At 38.3% G+C, this 22,392-nt stretch overlaps 1 protein-coding gene across 11 annotated transcripts in view; it reads left to right on the top strand.

The window, feature by feature from the left end:
* Positions 1-5,654: 5,654 nt before the first annotated feature.
* Positions 5,655-22,392, top strand: part of CSGALNACT2 (chondroitin sulfate N-acetylgalactosaminyltransferase 2) — a 49,997-nt gene continuing 33,259 nt past the window's right edge. For 9 of the 11 annotated variants that reach the window (XR_012326655.1, XR_012326654.1, XM_073793587.1 and 6 more), the window contains exon 1: positions 5,655-5,799. The gene's annotated coding sequence lies outside the window, so the exon portion shown is untranslated. Of the gene's footprint in view, positions 5,800-6,111; positions 6,131-6,156; positions 7,249-22,392 lie in introns of those variants that run through there. The other 2 variants (XM_033842214.2, XM_073793584.1) reach the window with 2 other exon arrangements.

Here is a 22,392-nt window from a genome sequence, read left to right as displayed (position 1 = left end):
ATTCTGACATGTGCTACGACATGGATGAAGCTTGAAAACATCATGATAAGTGAAATAAGACAGACACAAAGAGACAAGCCCTAGATTATTCCACTTATATGAAGTACTTAGAAAAGTCAAATTCATAGAGACAGAAAGTCAAATGGTCATTGCCAGGCGCTGGGGGAAGGGAAAGTGGGAATTTAATGTTTAATTGGTACAGAGTTTCAGTTTGGGGTGATGAGAAAGTTCTAGAGATAGTGGTGATGGTTGCATAACGATGGGAATGTACTTAATGCCACTGAACTGTATACTTAAAAATGGATAAAATTGTAAATCTTATGTGTATTTTACTATACACACACAAAGAAAACTATTGATTGTCTTGTTCTAGAAGCACACTGAAAAAGCTGAGCTAAGATTCACTACAGCAAGTGGCCTGCAGGATGGTATTTGAATTAGGAAATGAGGAATAACAATTTCGTTGACGGCCCTGCGGTCTTAAACCTGACCACGGGTTCCTTTACTGCCAGAATGGGCATATTAAAAGGGTGGGGTTTGAGAAGACCTTTGGAGCTAAGGCTTTCAACTAGCTGTTTGATCCCTTACTATGCTTATGGCTTCAAGGGATATTGGGGAAGCTTAAGTAATGGTTTGGTAAGATCTATATGAACTTTAGTAGGTTCTGCTCCAATTATTTTTCCGTATCAGTGGAAATTTGAGCCCATAAAGTGTCAGGTTCGGTTTCAATACTTGTCTGGGGTATGCATTAAATATAAGAGAGAAGGCAAAGGTATATCCAGAACAGAATCAACTTGCTTATGAGTAGAGGGGTCCTCTGGAATCTCACAAATAGTCCCAGATACTCTGGTGTATATTTAATATTGCAAAGTAAGTCTCTCCCTGTTAAATTTGCAGAGGTGGTACCACAGAGCAGCAAGGAATGTTTGCAATCAAGGGCCCAAGGCTTACAGTTAAGGGCCGGGAGATAGAGAACAGCTGTGGATTATCTGAAACGCTTACCACCTATGACGTATGTTTGTTTACTGCCAGGCAAAGTTTGAGCAAAGGTGGCAAGGTTTAATGTAGAAATATTAGCACCAGTAGCTACCTGAAACTGATGAGGTTACCATCTATAGTGGCACTGTGCTCCCCACAAGATATGTCCTCACCTCCAGAAACTGTAAATTTGACCTTATTTGAAAATAGGGCCTTTGTAGATGCAAATTGAGATGCGGGCATACTGGATTAGAGTGGGCCCTAATTCAATGATTGGAGGATAATCGGGACACAGAGAAGACATGGGGAGAATACCATGTGAAGATGGAGGCAGATATTGGAGTGATGCAGCTACAAGCCAAGGGTTGCTGGCAACCACGAGAAGCTAGAAGAGGCAAGGAAGGATCCTCCCCTGGAGACTCTGGAGGGAGCATGGCCCTGCCGACACCTTGATTTTGGACTTCTAGCTTCCAGAATTGTGAGAGAATACATTTCTGTAGTTTTATTCCACCCAGTTTGTGGTAATTTGTTACAACAGCCCTGGGAAGCCAACACACTTTCTATATTTATAGTTAATTCACCTGAGTGTTTAAGGGTACGGCAGGTATTGTGTGCTTTTCCTTCCTTGGAGCACGGTTGTTAACCTGAATTGAGGGATTTTTCTTGGTCTTGGTGTTTCTCTCATAAGATGAGACAATCTTCTTCCCAGTGTCTTTTCTGTTTATGATATCTGCAAGAGTCCTTGTCAATAGGTGGTTGGTTGAGGAGTAAGCTACCTGACTGATCTGCAGGGCCACAAGTTTATCTGGGGTCCTGTCTTGTTTTTGTTCTAAAGTCCTTTTGAAATATTTGCTGGGTATTGTTGTTCAGGTCAAGAGGCTATTTCCCATTTTAATTTCTGTTTTTGAACTGGGTCTCCAATTTCAGGTTTAACTACGTTAACAGAATGAATGATGAAAGGGCAACTTTTTAAACTCCCAAATGTTGCTACAATGTATTTTCTAGCCTATCCCGAAGGTCTCCTGTAGATTCATCTTTTCTGTTTGCATGATGGAATTATGGCTCAGTCTGGTTTTATTGGAAATGTTTTAGGTAGGGATTTTAGGAGACTTCACCCTACCTTTTGAGTCTTTTTGTGGATTCTCAGGTTTATTATGGAAGGAAGGTTCCTGTAGACTCCTTTCCAGGTGAGTCCACTCAGCTTTTCCATTCAGGATTTAACACCTGAGGTTCTGAGCAACACGTGTGCAAGTTGATAGAGGTCAGGTAACCTTGGATCACATACTTCCCCAAATATTCTAAATTATTCTATGAGTAGTTGCTGGTCTTGTCTGGGTTTGAGAAAGTCCTTAATTATAGCTCTTAGTTCAGCTTGGATCCAAAGTTTAAATTCTACAGCTGCTGGCTTCATACCTAGTTCATGAGAGGAATGGACCTTCAGAGGCAAATGGAATTGGGGGGTCTTAGGAGAGTTGTTGGGGAGAGGGAAGGGGTCTGGACAAGGGAAAGAAGAAGGAGTGGATGGAGGCTGGTAATAGGTCAGAAGGATGGGGGGAAGGAGGGAGGGTGTATCCAGGAAGGCAACTGGGGGACAAGCAAAGGAAGGTTTTTCTAGGAAAATAAGTCTAGTTAGTTGTTGCTTAAATTTGTCAAATTTCTCATTAGCTTTGGCCAAAGAATCGTTTAGGGAAACAGTTTTTGAATCAGGATTCTATTTGGTGACCTCTGAGTACCAATCAAGAAATGCTACCACTGGGCCTGAGAAATCCTGTTCCCTTTCTTCTCTACTGCATCTCTCAAATGAACAAACTTGTTCACATAGAATGTTCAGAGTGGCCACTGAAGGCCCAAAGCATCCTTGGTGAAGTTTTGCCATTTAGAGAGATAGACCCAACAACTGGGATTGCAAAGAGACCACGTAAAAGAAGCAGGAGTTTTCCTGGAGGAGGAGAGAATTTAGACTTAGGCAACACCATGAAAGCTGGCAACGGTGGGTAGGAATGTAATGCTTGTGCACCTCATGTCTCTCCGGACACAAAATCGAGATCAAAGAACCCCATCCAGTTTTACTGGCAACTGCAATAACGTTGGTCCTAGTGGATGCCAGTCCGGTGAGAACCCCAAACTCACAGGTCAGTGAGGCTGGCTGGAGCAACACGTTGTAGGGCCTACTGTGCCTGTGTTCTATACCATGATTCTCCTTCTTATGACAAACAACACTTTTAGACAGTACAACACAAAACAGTAACACAAAAGACAGCAAAAAGGATGCAAAAGAATGAACTGATTATATCAAAGATGCCAAACAAATGTGAACCAATAACAAAAGCTGAGTACCAAACTGAGAATAGATAGCCAAGGCACTCAACACAAAGAGAGCAGAGGTAAGACCCAAAACCAAGAACTGCAAGGCACAAGTAGGCCACTGTGGCTGCCACACCTGATTGAAGGCTGTAGTCTGAGGTAACAAGCAGACTATGATGCAGACCATATCTTGGCGGGGCTACCAGGAAAACTGGAAGCAAATGAAGATTGTCCAAATGAAACAGGCAAAGGCTATTTATTCAGAGCTTGTGGTAGCCAGGGCATCAGACCTGTCACTTACTTTTGGCAGAGACTCAAAGGCAGGCTAGGGGCATGGGAAAGCCTCATAGTTTAAAAAAAAAAAAAAGCCTCAGATTAGAGATTGATGGGAAATCTTTTTTTTAAAACTACATTCTTCTGATACTAATCATACCACAGTTGTGCTTTAGTATTTTTCCCAAGTGAGCTACTTATTTTATAAGCCCCAGTATATTATCCATTATCTGCCATAGAATTGGAATTAAGCATTATCTTCTCTCCAAATTCAAATTACATACATTTAGTATTTGATTTGGCAGTTAATAATAAGCTTACAATTTAAATCCATTGATGGCAGAACCTCAGTTATTTTAAAAACAATTCTAATGGAGGATTCAAAGAACAGTTTTAAAGAAATAACCCTATGCTATGAGTTCATGCCAGGTCCTGTCCTGGGAGAGCTTATGCAGTTTCCTCTCTGAGTCCGTTTTCTCCGTTGTAAACTAAGGACCATAACCTACTCCACAGGGATGTCAGGAAAGTCACACTAGAACATGACCAGCCAACCAGACCAAAACCTTAATTACGGCAGGCAGAAAATGTAATCAGGCATGCCGTCTGCTCGAGGAGCTGGTCAAGTGGTAGAGATTCTGAACAAGAGAGGGATTGTTGCATGCTCTTATTTTAACCAATTCAATTCATATTTGTTGAACACTTAATATGTGCAAAGTACTGGGAGATGAAAAAGACATGGTCCTTACTTTCAGGAGCTTACAGACCCATGGAGTCTATGACTAGATGAATTCTTTACTCTTGGGCCAGGTTGAGGAGGAAGGGGTGTTAGAACCATAAATGTTTTCATTTGCTCAGAAGTGACATGAGAGAGGAGTGAGATCCTGAAGTTGGGTAGAGACTGGACACTCAGCAAGCCTGACTTAGAAATAGGCTGTCCAGACTCTCCTACCCATGGAATTCCCCACAGGACATATCCAAGGAGACCATCCGAGTTAAAGGCATCCCAACAACCATCATCCAATGAAGACAGCTGTGATTAGGAACAGATGCCCCTGGAATGCTGCCACTCCTAAAGGATGTACCACCACAGTCGCCCCAGACTTCTGTTCTAACTAATGCACTTAATGATAACAATGAGCTCTGACTGCCTGCCACCTACCTGCCAAGCACAGTGCCAACCACTTCAAATGCAATTGCGTTTAATCCTCACAACAATCTTAGGAAGCACGTACTATTATTGTCCCCATAACACAGCTGAGGAAACTGAGGCTTAGAGAGGCTAAGCCCACATAGCCTGCCAAGGTAACCCGCTAAGGAGAGCAGAGCCCAGATGGGAGGCAGATCCCCTCTTAGCCCAGCCATGTCCTGCCCAGACACAGGCAGGGGCTGGTGCTGCCCGGTATCCCCTCACCTGCTCAGCTCAGGGCCGGACAGAGTGCCTTGGGGATGTCCCTGAAATAAGCATCTGAGTGTAGGGGATGTCAGGGCCACCCACTAAAGTCATACAATGTGAAACCTCGAAGCCATTTTCCAGAAAGTCTACCTCAACCCCCTCCTTTCACATATACGGAAATTCAGATCCAAAGAATCTGACTGGCAGCCCAGGGCTCCTCGCTGGGGCCTCACGCGCAGCCCAGCCCTCCTGAGGATGCTCGGACACTCCTGGCGACCTGTCAGTCCTTAGCTCAGTGCCCACGCAGGCACTCATCGACCCCTCCAGCTCCCAGGGCAAAGGCTCCCGGGCAGAAAAGCGCTGCCATCCCCCGCTGAGTCCCTCCCTCCTGCAAAGCCAGTCGTCCGGCCGGAGCTGGTACTCCCATCCCTGCAGACGCTCGCTCGGGCAAGAGCGGTTTCCTTCCTCCCGCACTCTCCTAGCCTCCACAAATCGTTTTTTGGGCTACGCGCGCGCGCGCGCGCGCACACACACAGACACATTTGTAACAGATACAGGGTTAATCAGTACCGGACGCCAATTACCGAGCGCTTCTATGCCAAGTACTGGGCGCGGGGCGGGCGTGGGCGGGGCCGGGGCGGGCGTGGGCGGGGCCGGGGCGGGCGCGCGCCGCGGCGGCGGCCTCATTTCCTCACGCGCGCCGGAAGTGGAGGTTGTCGGCGCGGCGGCGCGCCCGGAGGGTGGGCGGGGAGTTGGTGGCGGCTCCGGCGAGTCGGGCGCCGCCCAGGTGTGCCCGAGGCTGGGGAGGTGACGGCGGGGCGGCGGCCGCCGTCCGCAGGCGGGTGAAGTCGGTGAGTACCCGGGCCATCCGGCCTCGCCTGCCCGCGGCTCCCAGGGCTAGGGCCCCTCCCGTGCGGGCTTTGGGGCGCAGGCCCCGGACTGTGGGTTCCCGTCGCTGTCGGGTCACCTCACGGACGAGCTCTCCTGGGGGCCGTGTCCCCGTGGGTTCGCCGCAAGCCCTCCGGAGTCTGCTCCGGTGTCAGGAAAAGCCGCGGTTTTTCGGAGCCGTTTGACTTGGCTTTTCAGAACTGTGCTGCCGGAGACCGTTGGTTTGCGTGTGTTTTATTTTTATCACTTTTTTTTTTTTTTTAAACCAACTCACCGCCATCTCTGCTCCCCTCAGTGGGTAAACTTTGTAGTCAGCTGTTACCGCTTTATTGCGTTAAATTAGTATTCTCTGGCGGCAGCCTTTCTATGCCTGCCAGACGCTAGGCACCTTTAAAAGATGCATATTTGTGTAGGAATTAGTGGCGCCGAGGAGACCACGGGACGGGAAGCCTCTTGCATTTTTAGACTTCTTGAAAATTACACTATTCCTGAGCAACTTGCCGAGGAATAATTTGTAAACGCCATAGTGAAGCTTTTATTTATGATGTTATTCGCAGAATGAAAATTTGATTATAAACCTGAAGCTTTTATCCGTCAGACTACTTTTGAGATTTATATGCGATGTCTGGACATTTAACTATCATTGAAGGTTCTCAGGAGCTGGGCCTTGATTTTTGCTGGAGTTAATGTTGTATTAAAACAGGACTTCGAACGTGGAAGTAGGAATCCAAGTAGTATTTTATGACTGAGGATGTTAACGTTCATTTTGTATTATTATTCTGATACCATTTGTCTAAAGTTGTCTTATTACTTAATGTAAAAAGGATTTGGATATCCACTATTTATGGCTTAGAGAATTTTGACATAAGTAAACACAGTTTTAGTTCTCTCAGTTTGGAAATTACATTTTTTCCTTTAACTTTTTGATTGAGATATAAAATATCTATGAAGTCATCAAGCGCATAAATCTTAGTTGTACACCTCAGTGAATTTTTGTTTTTATTGTGCAACCACCAGCTTTCATATTATACCTGTAGAGCATTTCCGTCATTCCAGGAGTTTCCCCCTGCTTCTTCCAAGTCAGTTATACCCCTGCCCAGCCCCCATCAGTATTCTGATTTCTGTCATCATCTATGAGTTTTGTCTATTTGGGGCTTGATATTAATGGAATCCTACAGTATACTCAGCATATTGATTATGAGATTCTTCCATAATGTTTCATGTATCAGTAGTTCTTTTTTATTGCTGTGTGGTAATCCATTGTATCCTTATATGGCACTCCTCTGTTGGTGGATATTTATGTTTCCAGTTTTTGTATATTATGTATTTTGAAGAATGCTATGAACATTCTTACAAATGTCTTGGTGAACATCTGTGCATTTCTGTCAGCTGTGGAATGGCTAAATCATAAGGTAGGTGGAAAATTACGTTTTAACCATCATGGAGTCTTCCTTTTTAAAAAATACAATTTGTTATTTTAACTTATATAACATTAAAGATTAGTAAAAAGCATAACTATTATGATTTCAAGACTTAAGTGATTCATTACCATATTATTATTATTTACTCCTTGGATTGCACATCTATGACAGCCTTCTACCAGACAGTCATTACTTGTTTAAACTGTCTGTTAGGCAAGTCTGTTAGTTAGAGCTGGTGATGTTCTGTCCCTGAAGCTTGCTGTATAACACTTAGATAAGAACTGTGTTACTCAAGTTAGTGGTTGCTAGGGGAAATGAAACACCAAAAGGATGTGCCTAAAAGCGGATTGAAGAATCATAGGATTGCAAGTCAAAAAACTTACATTGTTGTTGTCATACTGCACAAAGTCCTAGGATAAATGTAAAATTGAATTATAAGGTTAGTTACAAATGTGAATTTACTATAGGAGTACAGTGATTTCCACCTGTACTGAGATACTGATACATTTATAATGGGAACAGACAACAAAAATCACTAAACATTTGTGGGAAATCAGTAGCATGTAAGAAATGGCCCAGACTGAACAGATACAAGGACTGGACCTGAAGCAATGTAGTTCATGTAAGAAAAAGAAAAAAACTTTAAGATAAATGTTAATATGCTTAGATTTCGGAGGGTATCATGCCTACTGAACATATACAGGCTGCCCTGAAAACACGCAATCAGTTCTTGAATATTGAAACACAGAAAGTAGGGAAAAACAGTTAACGTGGAAAATGGATCCAGGAGAGGGCCAGTGTACATCTAATAGGAATTCCAGGAGGGAATAGAAATTAGAAGAGGAGAAATAACCACAGAGATAACAGATCATGAAGGTAGGAGTATCCAGGCAGACTCTTGGGCAGCCTGATTAGACTTCTAATCTGAGACATGGAATGCTGGATGACAGTGTGGAGCAGAGTTTTAAAAGTGCTCGCTGGACATTTTTTTTTTTCCATTGGACATATTTCGAATTCAAAATCTTATCCCTAACCGAACTGTCATTCAAAGTGGGGGCAAAATTAAGTCATTTTCACCCAGAACCACTAGGAATACCTCAGGATGTACTATATCAAATGAAAAATTAATCCAAGAAAAATAGATGTGGATGTGGAATTCAAGAAACAGTGATCAAAGAAAACAGTAAAACTTATTTCTTTATTCCAAGTCATTGATAACTATAGCTAAGAAATGTAATGCAATGCAAAGGAAGGATTCATAAACCAGAGTAGGTATAGTTTTCAAGTCTGTAATCTGGAAGAAATATTTAACGTGATTTTAAAGTTGATTGGGAAGGTGGGTAATAGGTAAAGGCATGTTGGAAGGCTTATCCTGAGTATCTATGCTATAGATACTGACTAGTTACATACTGGAATGAATGCTTTAAGGAAATTTGTCCCAGCAGTTCCATTTACAGGGATTTATTCTATAGATGAATTAACATGTGGAAAGTCATGTATATACATATAAGACTATGTCTGCTGAGATGTTAATAGTGTCAGTAGATTTAAAAGGATACACAAGGGACTTCCCTGGTGGCGCAGTGGTTAAGAATCCGCCTGCCAATGCAGGAGATGTGACTTCAATCCCTGGTCCAGGAAGATCCCACATGCCATGGAGCAACTAAGCCCATGCGCCACAACTACTGAGCCTGCGCTCTAGAGCCCGGGAGCCACAACTAATGAGCCCACATGCCAAAACTACTGAAGCCCGTGTGCCTAGAGGCTGTGCTCCGCAACAAGAGAAGCCACCGCAATGAGAAGCCTGTGCACCGCAACAAAGAGTAGCCCCCACTCACCGCAACTAGAGAAAGCCCGCCACAGCAACGAAGATCCAACACAGCCAAAAAATAATAATAATAATAAAATAAATAAAAGGATACAGAAAAACTGGAGAGGGGAACTGGGCCTCTGGGATAGAAGGGAGAGGTGTCACTCTATGCCCTTATATCCTGTTTAACCTTTTTATCACGTGTATTTATTTTGTGGAATTTTATAAATATAAAAAATTTTTAGGAGTGTAAAAATTGTAAGGGTTTAGAGCATGGATTGCCAAATCTGGCTGACCACTTGTTTTAGTATGATCTGTGACCTAAGAGTGGCTTTTATATTTTTAAGTGCTTGGGAAAAAAAGAATAATAGTTTGTAACATGAAAATTATATGAAGTTCAGATTTCAGTGTCCATTGGAACACACCTGTGCCATTCTTCTACGCATTTTGTGCTACAAGGCAGAGTTAATTGGTTGTGATATTTGCTACTTGACCCTTTACCTAAAATGTTTGCTAACCCCCGATTTAGAGGCCAGAAATAGACTTCCATATATATAGGAATTTTGCATATGATTAAAGTGGCATTTCAGATTAGTGTCAAGAGCATGGATTGTTTAATAAGTGGTAAGAATTGACTATCTATTTGAGGAAATACATTTTATAGTAGGAATTCCAGGAGGAATATATAGCCAAAATTCTCAAGCCAAAATTGAGAATACAGGAAAAGCTTCTCAAGCCAAAATTGAGAAGTAATACAGGAAAAGCTTGATAGGTTTAACCATTAACAACAACAGAACAAAACTTTGAGTAATGGGAAATAATACCTAAAACTTATTGAACACTTAATGCTTGTCATGTTTTACTTAATTAATTGTTACAATAATACTCCAAGGTAGGTGCTATAACTGTACCCACTTAACGGGTGAGAAAACTGAAACTTATAGAGATTAAGGAACTTGTCTGTGTTGATGAGTTAGAAAGTGGTCGAGCAGATATGTGCACTTAGGCTATCTGGCTCCCAAGACTATTATACAGACAAAAACTGAAAGAATTATTTGTAATTTGTTAACACCATTGTATAGATATTATCTATGTCAGCACATCTGGATCTACCTCATTCCTTTTAGATAGACATTCTATTGTATAAATGTCTGCAGTTTACTGAACCTTTCCCCTACTGATGGATAAAGTTGCTTTTATTTTTATTTAGCTGTTACATATAACACTAGTAAACATCTTATGCATGTGACTTTATATACTAGTATGAATATTTCTGTAGTTTAGAATCTTAAAAGTGGAATTGCAAATTGTTGCACTAAAGGGCATGTGCATTTAAATCAAATTTGTCCTCCAAAAAATAAGAATGTATGTGTGTGTGCCTGTGTATTTTTAGTTTATCATTCATCAAAGGAATTGTAACATCTTGGAAAGAACCTTGGCCATCCAAGCAAGTGATTTCTTTTTACAGACGAAGCTCAGAAAGGTTAAGTATTATGCTCAAGATTACATAGCTATTAAGTAGCTATGACACTTGACTCTGTTTTTACTGTGCCACAGGCTGCCTTTGGCACAATTTTCTGCTTTATTTATAAAGATATGGGTATTACTCTCATTTGTTTTGCTGAAATCCACGTACCATAAATTTAATTTTCCCTGGAAACACTTGTCAAAACGATCCATCTGATGTTACTTGTTCTTGGCACCCAACACAATGGCTGTCTTAGTCAGTTTGGGCAGTTATAACAAAGTACCATAGACTGAGTGGCTTATAAACAACAAATATATTTCTCAAGTCTGAGATCAGGGTGCCAGCATAGTTGGGTTCTGGTGAGGATCCTCTTCCAGGTTGTAGACTTCCAACTTCTTGTATCTTCACAAGGCAGAAAGAGGGCTACTTAACTCTCTGGGGTCTCTCTCATAAGGACGCTAATCCCATTCAGAAGGGCTCCACCCTCATGAACTGATTATCTCCCAAAGGCCCTACTCCTAATACTGCCATATTGGGGGTTAGGATTTCAACATATGAATTTGCCAGTGAGGGTGGGGGAATATTCCATTCATTGCAGTGCGTGACATACAGTAGGTACTCAAATATTTGTTGAATGCACGCTGCCTTTTGGTGATCAGTATTTCTAAATATTTACAAAGTATTTATTCAATGACCTTAAAGAATCCATGTATCATTGTAATACTCATCAGTTGCTCAAGAAGTAAAAAGTTCTAATTCCCTCCCTTACATGTGTTTGTACTTCATAATGTTTTAGTTTAGTCTGCTGACAGAGGTTTTGTTTTCCTAATAATTTTTGTGACTTTTTGTTGTTTAAAAAATGAACTCAAAATTATACATTTAGTATTTGAAAACTTTAGAAATCGTTCAGAAAATTTAGGAAGATTATACAGACTAGAACGTTGAAAATAAATAAATTCAGATTCAAATGGGTTGCTTGTATTTTGCAGAAAGCAGTAGGCTGCTCTTATTGCAGAAGTTAGTTTGGCACATTGCAGTGTAAGCATCCTGGAAGTGATTATGAAATGTTTATTGGTAGTTTCATAAAATTATAGAATCAAATGTTTGAGTAGAAACTGGTTAAAGGTCATATTATTTAGGGATCATTACTGTAGAATGAACTATCTTTAATACTCTCTTGTTTTCTCAGAAGCACAAGGCAAATAGAAAAGATGTAACAAGACTTTCAGAGTAATCTGAGTACTACTTTTGTGGGGGCCGGGGCCTGGTGTATGCTTTGTTTTGTTTTTTTAAATCCAGATTTTTAGTCAACGAATCTTCATATTTGTCTTAATGAACAAAATGGAGTTTACTTACAAATGCCTCTTTGGCACTACTAAACAGCTTCACTGAGGTATAATTGACTTACAATAAACTACACATGTTTAAAGTATAAAATTTGGTAATTTGAACATACCATATATACCTGAAATCATCACCACAATCAAAATGATGGACAAATCCATCACTCCCAAAAGTTTCTTTGTGCCCTTTTATAATTCCTTCCTGGTATGACCTTCCCTACCCTCGCCCCATCCCAGGCAACCACTGACTCCTCTGCTTTCTGTCACTACAAATTACCTTATGTTTTCTAGAATTTATATAAATGGAATCATACTCTTTCATTGTACTCCTTTCTTGTTGGGCTTCTATTATTGAGATTCACCCATATTGAAACATGTATCAGTAGTTTATTCCTTTTTATTGATGAGCTGTGTTCCATTGTATGGCTGTATTAGTTTATCCATTCACTTGTTAATGGACATTTGAGTTATTTCTAGTTTTTGGCTGTTTCATGTAAAGCTGTTATGAACATTTGTGTACAAGTCTTTGTATGGACATATGCTTTCATTTCTCTTGGTTAAATATCTAGGAATGGAATGGCTCAATCAAGCGATAGGCTTATATTTAACTTGTTAAGAAACTGTGAAACCATCTCACATTACCACCAGCAGTGTATGAAAGTTCTAGTTCCTCCACATTGTCACCAACATATCAATCTTTTTAATTTTAGCCCGTCTAAGATTAGCCATTGTGGTGTCTCATTTTGGTTTGAATTTGCATTTCCCTGATGGCTAACAGTGTTGAGTATTTTTTTTTCATGTGCTTATTTGAAGTGTTTCTTCAAATCTTTTGCCAATTTTTGATTGTGTTTGTTTTGTTATTGCATTTTGATAGTTTTAAAAATAGATTCTGAATACAAGTCTTTTATCATATATATGCTTTGCCCATATTTTCTCCTGGCCTGTCACTTGTTTTTCCATTCCCTTTATAGTGTTCTTCAAAGAGCACAAATTTTGATGAAGTCCAGTTTATCAGTTATGCTGTTAGTGTCATACCAAAGAAATCTTTGCCTAATTCAAGGTCACAGAGATTTTCTCTTATGCTTCTAGTTTTATATTTTAAGGTTTTCATTTAGATCTATGATTCATTTTGTGATTTTTTAAATTGAAGTACAGTTGACTTAAAGTATTAGTTTCAGGTGTACGACATAATGATTCAATATTTTTATAGGTTATACTACATTTAACGTTATAAAATATTAACTATGTTCCCTGTGCTGTGCATTACATCCTTGTATCTTATTTACTTTAAACCTAGTAGTTTGTACCTCTTAACCCCCTTCCCCTATTATGCCCTTCTCCCCTATAATTCATTTTAAATTATATCGTAGTGCATATGAAGTGGTATCTCATTGTAGTTTTCATTTGCATTTCCCTATTGGTTTATGATGTTGACCATATTTTCACATGCTTATCAGCTTAATCTTTAGAAAAATGTCTATTCATACTTTTTGTTCATTGGGTTATTTATTTTTTTAATATTGAGTTGTAAGAGTTCTTTATATGTTCTAGATGCATCTTATATATTCATCTTATATATTATATATTCTAGATGCATCTTATATATTCTAGAGTCATCTTATATATCTTATATGTTCTAGATGCATCTTATATATTCTTATATATTCTATATATAGTTCTTTATATGTTCTAGATGCATCTTATAATTCATCTTATATATTCTTATCAGCTTAATCTTTAGAAAAATGTCTATTCATACTTTTTGTTCATTGGGTTATTTATTTTTTTAATATTGAGTTGTAAGAGTTCTTTATATGTTCTAGATGCATCTTATATATTCTAGATGCATCTTATATATTCTAGATATATATATTTCTATTATATTTCCTAGTAGATATATGGTTTACAAATATTTTCTCCCATCCTTTTCACTTTCTTGATGATACCCTTTACAGCACAAAAGTTTTTAATTTTAATGAAATCTAATTTATATATTTGGTCTTCGGTATTTTGGTGTCATAGATCTAAGAAACCATTGCCTAATCCAGGGTCACGAAGATTTACATTTATGTTTTGTTTATAAGTGTATAGCTTTATAGTTTTAACTCTTACATTTAGATCTTTGACCCATTTTGAGTTAACTTTTGACTATAGGGTGAGGTAGAGATTCAGTTTCATTCTTTTGCTTGTGAGTATCCAGGTATCCTAGCACCGTTTATTGAAAAGACTGTTCTTTTCCCATTAAGTTACCTTGCCACCCTTGTTGAAAATCACTTGACTTAATGTGAAGGTTTATTTCTGGATCCTAAATTCTATCCCATTGATCCATATGTCTAGTCTTATGCTAGCTCCATGCTATCTTGATTACTGTAGCTTTGAAGTAAGTTTTGAAATGGGAAAGTTGAGTCCTCCAATTTTGTTCTTCTTTCTCAGTACTGTTTTGGCTGTTCTGGGTTCCTTGAATTTCCATGAGTTTAGGATAAGCTTGTCAATTTCTGTAAAGCTGGGAATCTGAAGAGGATTGTGTTGAATCTGTAAATCAGTTTTGAGAGTATTGCCATCTTAATAATATCAAGTCTTCCAGTCAGTGAGCATCGGTACCTTTCCACTTATTTAAATCTTTAATTTCTTTTAACAGTGTATTGTAGTTTTCAGAATACAAGTCTTGTACTTCTTTTTTTTTTTTAGTTGAAGTATAGTGGATTTACAGTGTTGTGCTAATTTCTGCTGTACAGCAAAGTGACTCAGTTATACAAACATATACATTCTTTTTTTATATTCTTTTCCATTATGGTTTATCCCAGGAGATTGGATATAGTTCCCTGTGCTATTCAATAGGACCTTGTTGTTTATCCATTCTACATGTAATAGTTTGCATCTACTAACCTCAAACTCTCAGTTCATCCCTCTCCCTCCCCCCTCTCCCGTGGCAACCACAAGTCTGTTCTCTATGTCTGTGAGTCTCTTTCTGTTTTGTAGATAGGTTCAGTTGTGCCGTGTTTTAGATTCCACATATAAGTGATATCATATGGTATTTGTCTCTTTCTGACTTCACTTAGTATGATAATCTCTAGTTGCATTCATGTTGCTGCAAGTGACATTATTTCATTCTATTTTATGGCTGAGTAGTAGTATTCCATTGTATATATGTACCACATCTACTTTATCCATTCATCTGTCGATAGACATTGAGGTTGTTTCCATGTCTTGGCTATTGTGAATAGTGCTGCTATGAACATAGGGGTGCATGTATCTTTTTGAATTGTAGTTTTATCTGGCTGTATGCTCAGGAGTGCGATTGCTGGGTCATATGGTAATTCTGTTTTTAGTTTTCTGAGGAACCTCCATACTGTTTTCCACAGTGGCTGCACCAACTTATATTCCCACCAACAGTGTAGGAGAGTTCCCTTTTCTCCACACCCTCTCCAACATTTGTTATTTGTAGACTTTTTAAAGATGGCCGTTCTGACTGGTGTGAGGTGGTACCTCATTGTAGTTTTGATTTGCGTTTCTCTAATAATTAGCGATGTTGAGCATCTTTTCATGTGCCGGCTGGCCATCTGTATATCTCCTTTGGAGAAATGTCTGCTAAGGTCTTCTGCCCATTTTTCAATTGGGTTGTTTGTTTTTTTGTTGTTGAGTTGTATGAACTGTTTGTATATTTTGGAGGTTAAGCCCTTGTCCGTCGCATCATTTGCAAATATTTTCTCCCAGTCCTCTGTAGGTTGTCTTTTTTGTTTTGTTTGTTTTATGGTTTCCTTTGCTGTGCAAAAACTTGTAAGTTTAATTAGGTCCTGTTTGTTTGTTTTTGTTTTTATTTCTATTGCCTTGGGAGACTGACTTAAGAAAACATTGGTAAGATTTATGTCAGAATGTTTTGCCCATGCTCTCTTCTAGGAGTTTTATGGTGTCATGTCTTATGTTTAAGTCTTTAAGCCATTTTGAGTTTATTTTTGTGCATGGTATGAGGGTGTGTTTTAACTTCATTGGTTTACATGCAGCTGTCCAACTTTCCTAGTACCACTTGCTGAAGAGACTTTTTCCCATTTTATGTTCTTGCCACCTTTGTTGAAGATTAATTGACTGTAGGTGTGTGGGTTTATTTCTGGACTCTCTTTTCTGTTCCATTGCTCCATATGTTGTGTTTTTGTACGAATACCACACTGTTTTGATTATTGTAGCTTTGCAGTATTGTCTGAAGTCTGGGAGAGTTATGCCTCCTGCTTTGTTTTTTTCCTCAGGATTGCTTTGGCAATTCTGGGCCTTTTATGGTTCCATATAAATTTTTGAGCATGGGGAATTTTCTTTTATGGTTCCATATAAATTTTTGAGCATGGGAAGTTTTTCCATTTCTTTGAATCATCTTTAATTTCTTTTATTAATGTTTTATACTTCTCAGAGTTTAAGTCTTTCACCTCCTTGGTCAGGTTTATTCCTAGGTATTTTATTTTTTTTGGTGTGATTTTAAAAGTTTTTTTTTTTTTTTTTTTACATTCCCTTTCTGGTATCTCATTGTTAGTGTAAAGAAATGCAACCGATTTCTGAATGTTAATCTTGTATCCTGGTACTTTGCTGAATTCATTTATTAGATATAGTAGTTTTTTGTGTGGAGTCCTTATGGCTTTCTATATATAGTATCATGTTATCTGCATATAGTGACAATTTTACCTCTTCCCTTCCAATTTGGATACCTTTTACAGTAAGTCCCCTACATACGAACCTTCAAGTTGTGAGCTTCCAAAGATTCGAGTGTGCGTTCACATGTCTAATCACGTAAGTTAGTTCTGTTTGAGGAGAACTAACTTAGTTTTAGAGGCAGAGGACCTGGACGTAGAACAGTACACAAAGGTTGCAGCAGCCATTCAGAATACAATCCAGTGCTACCGTGTCTTCTATGACAAGAAAAAAAGAGCTACTACCCAGATATCACTGGATCATATTTCCAAGAGGTTAGATAGAATTGAATCCAGCAAGGAACTAGAACCTGTGCCACCAACGTCAGGCATGAGTGAAATTGCAGCTTGCCCTCCATCTCCTATTGCTGATGATCCTTCAACTCTACCATCTCCCACCTCCTCTCCCTCCTCCAGTCAGTAACTCTTCTTGCCTGTTCACTCGATACCAACCCCTATATGCCCACTGTTGTACTACTGTACTTTTCCAGGTACTGTACTGTAAGATTAAAAATGTTTTATTTTTTGTGTTTGTTATGTATTATTTGTGTGAAAAGTATTATAAACCTATTACAGTACAGTACTATATAGATGATTGTGTTAGTTGGGTACCTAGGCTAACTTTGTTGGACTTATGAACAAGTTGGACTTACGAGCATGCTCTCGTAATGGAACTCATTCGTATGTAGTGGACTTACTGTATTTCCTTTTCTTGTCTGATTGCTGTGGCTAGGCCTTCCAATACTATGTTGAATAGAAGTGGTGAGAGCGGGCATCCTTGTCTTGTTCCAGATTTTAGTGGGAAGACTTTCGGCATTTCAACATTGAGTATTATATTGGTTGTGCGTTTGTCATAAACGGCTTTTATTATGTGGAGATAGGTTCCCTCTGTACCCGCTTTGGTAAGAGATTTATTGTGAATTGATGTTGAATTTTGTCAAATGCTTTTTCTGCATCTGTTGAGATGATTGTGTGGTTTTTGACTTTTCTTTTGTAATGTGGTGTATTACATTGATTGATTTGCGTGTGTTGACCCATTCTTGTGAACTTGGGATGAATCCCACTTGGTGGTGGTGTATGATCTTTTTTATGTGTTGTTGGATTCAGTTTGCTAATATTTTGTTAAGAATTTTTACATCTATATTTGTCAAAGATATTGGCTTGTAACTTTCTTTTTTGGTGGTATCTTTGTCTGGTTTTGAAATCAGGGTGATGGTGACTTCATAGAATGTCTTTGGGAGTGTTCCCTCCTCTTCAGTCTTGTGGAAGAGTTTGAGAAGGATTGATATATGTTCTTTGTATGTTTGGTGGAATTCGCCTGTGAAGCCATCTGTTCCTGGAGTTTTGTTTGTAGGGAGTTTTTTTAATTACTATTACAGATTCTATTTCACTGCTAGTGATTGGACTGTTCAAATTATCTGTTTCTTCTTGATTCAGTTTTGGTGGGCTGTATGTTTCTAGAAAGTTGTCTGTTTCTTGTAGGCTGTCAAATTTGTTGGCATATACTTGTTCATAGTATTTTCTTATGGCTTTTTATATTTCTGTGGTGTTGGTTGAGATTTCTCCTTTTTCATTTCTTATTTTGTTTATTTGGGTTCTCCCTCTTTTCTTCTTGGTGGTCCTGGCCAGAGGTTTGTCAATTTTGTTTATCCTTTCAAAGAACCAGCTCTTTGTTTTAGTGATATTTTCTTTTTTTTTTAAATCTCTATTTTATTTATTTCCTCCCTGATCTTTATTATTTCCTTCCTTCTGCTGACTTCAGCTTTCATTTGTTCTTCTTTTTCTAATTCTTTTAGGTGGTAGGTTAGGTTGTTTACTTGAGATTTTTCTTGTTTTTTGAGGAAGGCCTGTATCACTGTCAACTTCCCTCTAAGAACTGCTTTTCCTGCATCCCATAGAGTTTGTATGGTATTTTTTATGGTATTCTCAAGGTATTTTTTAATTTCCTTTCTGATTTCCTTGTTGACCCATTGGTTTTTTAGTAGCATGTTGCTTAGTCTCCATGTAATCATTTTTTTCTCATTTCTTTTCCTGTGGTTGATTTCTAGTTTCATGCTGTTGTGGTCAGAGAGGATGCTTGAAATAATTTCTGTACTCTTAAATTCGTTGAGGTTAGTTTTGTGCCCTAGTATGTGGTCAGTCCTAGAGAATGTTCCATGTGCACTTGGAAAAAATGTGTTCTGTTTTTTTTTTCAGATATAATGTCCTGAAAATATCAATTAAGTCTAACTGTTCTGTTGTATCATTTAGGATCTGTGTTGCCTTACTGATTTTCTGTTTAGAAGATCTGTCCATTGATGTGAGTGGGGTGTTAAAGTCTCCTAATATTATTGTATTCCCATCAGTTTCTCCCTTTATGTCTGTTAGTGTTTGTTTTATGTATTTGGATGCTCTTATATTAGGTGCATATATGTTGACCAGCGTAAAATCATCTTCTTGTATTGATCCTTTTATCATTATATAGTTTCTTTCTTTATCTTTCTTTATGGCCTTTGTTTTGAAGTATTTTGTCTGATATGAGTATTGTAACTGTCGCTTTCTTGTCATTTCTGTTTGCATGAAATATCTTTTTCCATCCTCTCACTTTCAGTCTGTGTGTCCTTTTCCCTAAGGTGGGTCTCTTGTAGGCAGCAGCATATTGTAGGCTCTTGTTTTTTTACCCAGTTTGCCACTCTGTCTTTTGATTGGAGCATTCAGTCCATTGACATTTAAGGTAATTATTGATACATATATATTTATTGCCATTTTAAACCTTGTTTTCCAGTTGATTCTATGTTTTTTCTTTGTTCCTTTTTCTTTTTGTGGTTTGATGATTTCCTTTTATTTTATGCTTGTGTTCTTTTTGGTTTTTGTGAATCTGTTGTATGTTTTTGATTTGTGGTTGCCCTGTTTTTCAAGTGTGTTAACCCCTTCCTATATCTGCTTGCTTTAGATGGATAGTCATATAGGTTCTCTTGCTTTAGATTGATAGTCATATAGGTTCTAACACATTCTAAAAAAAAGAATCTACATTTTCTTACTCTCCTTGCCCACATTTTATGATTTTGATGTCCTCTTCTACATCTTCATGTTTATCCTTTTGCTGTTCCTTGTGTTTATCATCGCTTTCACAAATCGGTTTTTTCTTTTTCTTTTTTTTTTTCTTTTTGCTCTGTATACCGGCTAATTTAAGTGATTTACTTTCCAGTTATGATTTCCTCCTTCCTATATCTTCCTACTTCTTTTCTGTTTAGAGAAGACCTTTCAATATTTCTTTTAGGATAGGTTTAGTATTGCTGTATTCTTTTAGTTTTTGCTTATTTGAGAAATTGTTTATTTCTACTTTATTCTAAATGATGACCTTGCTGGGTAGAGTATTCTAGGTTGCAGATTTTTCTCTTTCAAGACTTTGAATGTATTTTGCCACTCCCTTCTGGCTGCACCGTTTCTTTAGAGAAATTAGCTGATAGCCTTATGGGGGTTTCCTTGTAATTAACTCTGTTTTTCTCTTGCTGCCTTTAGAATCCTCTTTTTATCTTTAACTTTTGCCATTTTTATTATAATATGTCTTGGTGTAGGTCTGTTCGGGTTCACCTTGTTTGGGACCCTCTGTGCTTCCTGTATCTGCATATCTGTTTCCTTCTTTAGGTTTGGGAAGTTTTCAGCCATAATTTCTTCAAATACATTTTCAATTCCCTTTTTTCTTTGTTTTCTTTCTGGAATCCCTACTATGTATAGATTGGCACACTTTATATTATTCCACAGGTCTCTTATATTACTTTCATGTTTTTTTTTTCATTTGGCTTTCTGTCTGTTGTTTTGATTGGGTTATTTCCATTATTCTATCTTCCAGATCACATATTCTTTCTTCTGCATTATTCATTCTGCTATTTGTTGCCTTTAGCTCAACTTTCATCTCAGCAAATGAATTTTCCAATTTTTCTTGGCTCTTCCTTATAGTTTCTAGTTCCTTTTTACAGTAATCTTCATTTCTGTTGATACCCTTTCTTAATTTCTTCAGTATTTTCATTACCTCCTTTTTATTTTTATTTTACTTATTTTTTTTGCGGTACGCGGGCCTCTCACTGTTGTGGCCTCTCCCGTTGCGGAGCACAGGCTTGGACACGCAGGCTCAGCGGCCATGGCTCACGGGCCCAGCCGCTCCGCGGCATGTGGGATCTTCACGGACCGGGGCACAAACCCGTGTCCCCTGCATCGGCAGGCGGACTCTCAACCACTGCGCCACCAGGGAAGTCCCGATCTTTGTACTTCTTTTTTTTAAATTATTCCTAAGCACTTTTATTCTTTTTGGTGTAAATAAATTGTTCTCATAATTTTATTTTCAGATTATTCATTGCTGGTATATAGAAATGCAGTTGATTTTTGTGTATTGATCTTGTATCCTGAGTTCCTAATTTCTTAGGATTTTCTTTATGCAGGATCACATCATCTGCAAATAGAGATAGTCCTCTTTTTTTTCAATTCAGATGTCTTTTATTTTGTTTTCTTGCCTAATTGCCCTCATTAGAACATCTTTCAATACAATGTTTAATAGAAGTGATGAGAGCAGACATCCTTTTCTTATTCCTGATCTTAGGGGGAAAGCATGCAGTCTTTCACCATTAAATATGAAATTAGCTGTGGGTTTTTTATATATGCCCTTTATCAGGTTGAGGAAGTTGCCTTTTATTCCTCGTTTGTTGGGTGGTTTTATCAGGAAGTGGTGCTGGATTTTGTGAAATGTTTTTTCTGTGTCTATTGATAAAATCATATGGGTTTTGTCCTTTATTCTATTGATGTGGTGTATTGCATTAATTGATTTTCAGATGGTAAATTCACCTTGCATTTTTGGGATAAATCACACTTGGTCATGGTGTTTTGTGTTGATAGATTTAGTGTGCTAACGTTTTGTTGAGGATTTTTGTGTCTATATTCATAAGGAATATTGGTCTGTAGTTTTCTTTTGATATCTTTATCTGGTTTTAGTAGCACAGCAATACTGGCCTTATAGAATGAGTTGGGAGGTATTCCCTCTGTTTTTTGGAAGAGTTTGTGAAGCATTGGTATTCTTATTAATTCTTGGTTGAATTCACTGGTAAAACCGTTTGATTCTGGACTTTTCTTTGTGGGTAGGTTTTGATTACTAATTGAGTCTCATTATAAGTCTATTCATATTACTATTTCTCCTTGAGTCAGTTACAGTAGTTTGTGTCTTTCTAGGAATTTGTCCATTTCATTCAGTTATATTTGAAAGCAATTTAAATAATAACAGAAATCTTGGGGAATTCCCTGGCGGTCCAGTGGTTAGGACTCAGCACTTTAACTGCCGTGGCCCGGGTTCAGTCCTGGTCTGGGAACTAACATCCCACAAGCTGCGCAGTGTCGCCAAATAAAAAGAAAGACATCTTGTAATTATCCATGTAGTTAACATTTCTGGTTTCTTCATTGCTTTGTGTAGATCCATATTTCCATCTGCTAACATTTTCCTTCTGCCTAAAGGACTTGTAGTGAAGGTCTGATGGTGATGAATTCTTTTAGCTTTTTAATGTCTAAAAAAAAGTTTTTTGTCTTTGTTCTTGAATACTTTTTCTGAATGTAGAATTCTAGGTAGACGTATTTTTCCTTTCAGTTCTTTAAAGACATTGCTCCATTCTCTTTGTTTTTTGTTTTTGTATGATGTGTTTTTTTCCTTTGGCCACTTTTAAGATTTTCTGTTTATCGTAGGATTTGTGCAGTTTGATTATCATGAACTTTGCTTTAGTTTTCTTTGTGGCTTTTGTATTTGGTATTCGTTGAGCTTCTTGGATCTATGTGTTGATAGTTCATCAAATTTGGAAAATTTTCAGCCTTATTTCTTTAAAT

This window comes from Tursiops truncatus, chromosome 16, assembly GCF_011762595.2.
Source record: "Tursiops truncatus isolate mTurTru1 chromosome 16, mTurTru1.mat.Y, whole genome shotgun sequence".
In the NCBI taxonomy this organism is placed as follows: domain Eukaryota; kingdom Metazoa; phylum Chordata; class Mammalia; order Artiodactyla; family Delphinidae; genus Tursiops; species Tursiops truncatus.
This window is presented reverse-complemented; position numbering and strand designations above follow the sequence as displayed.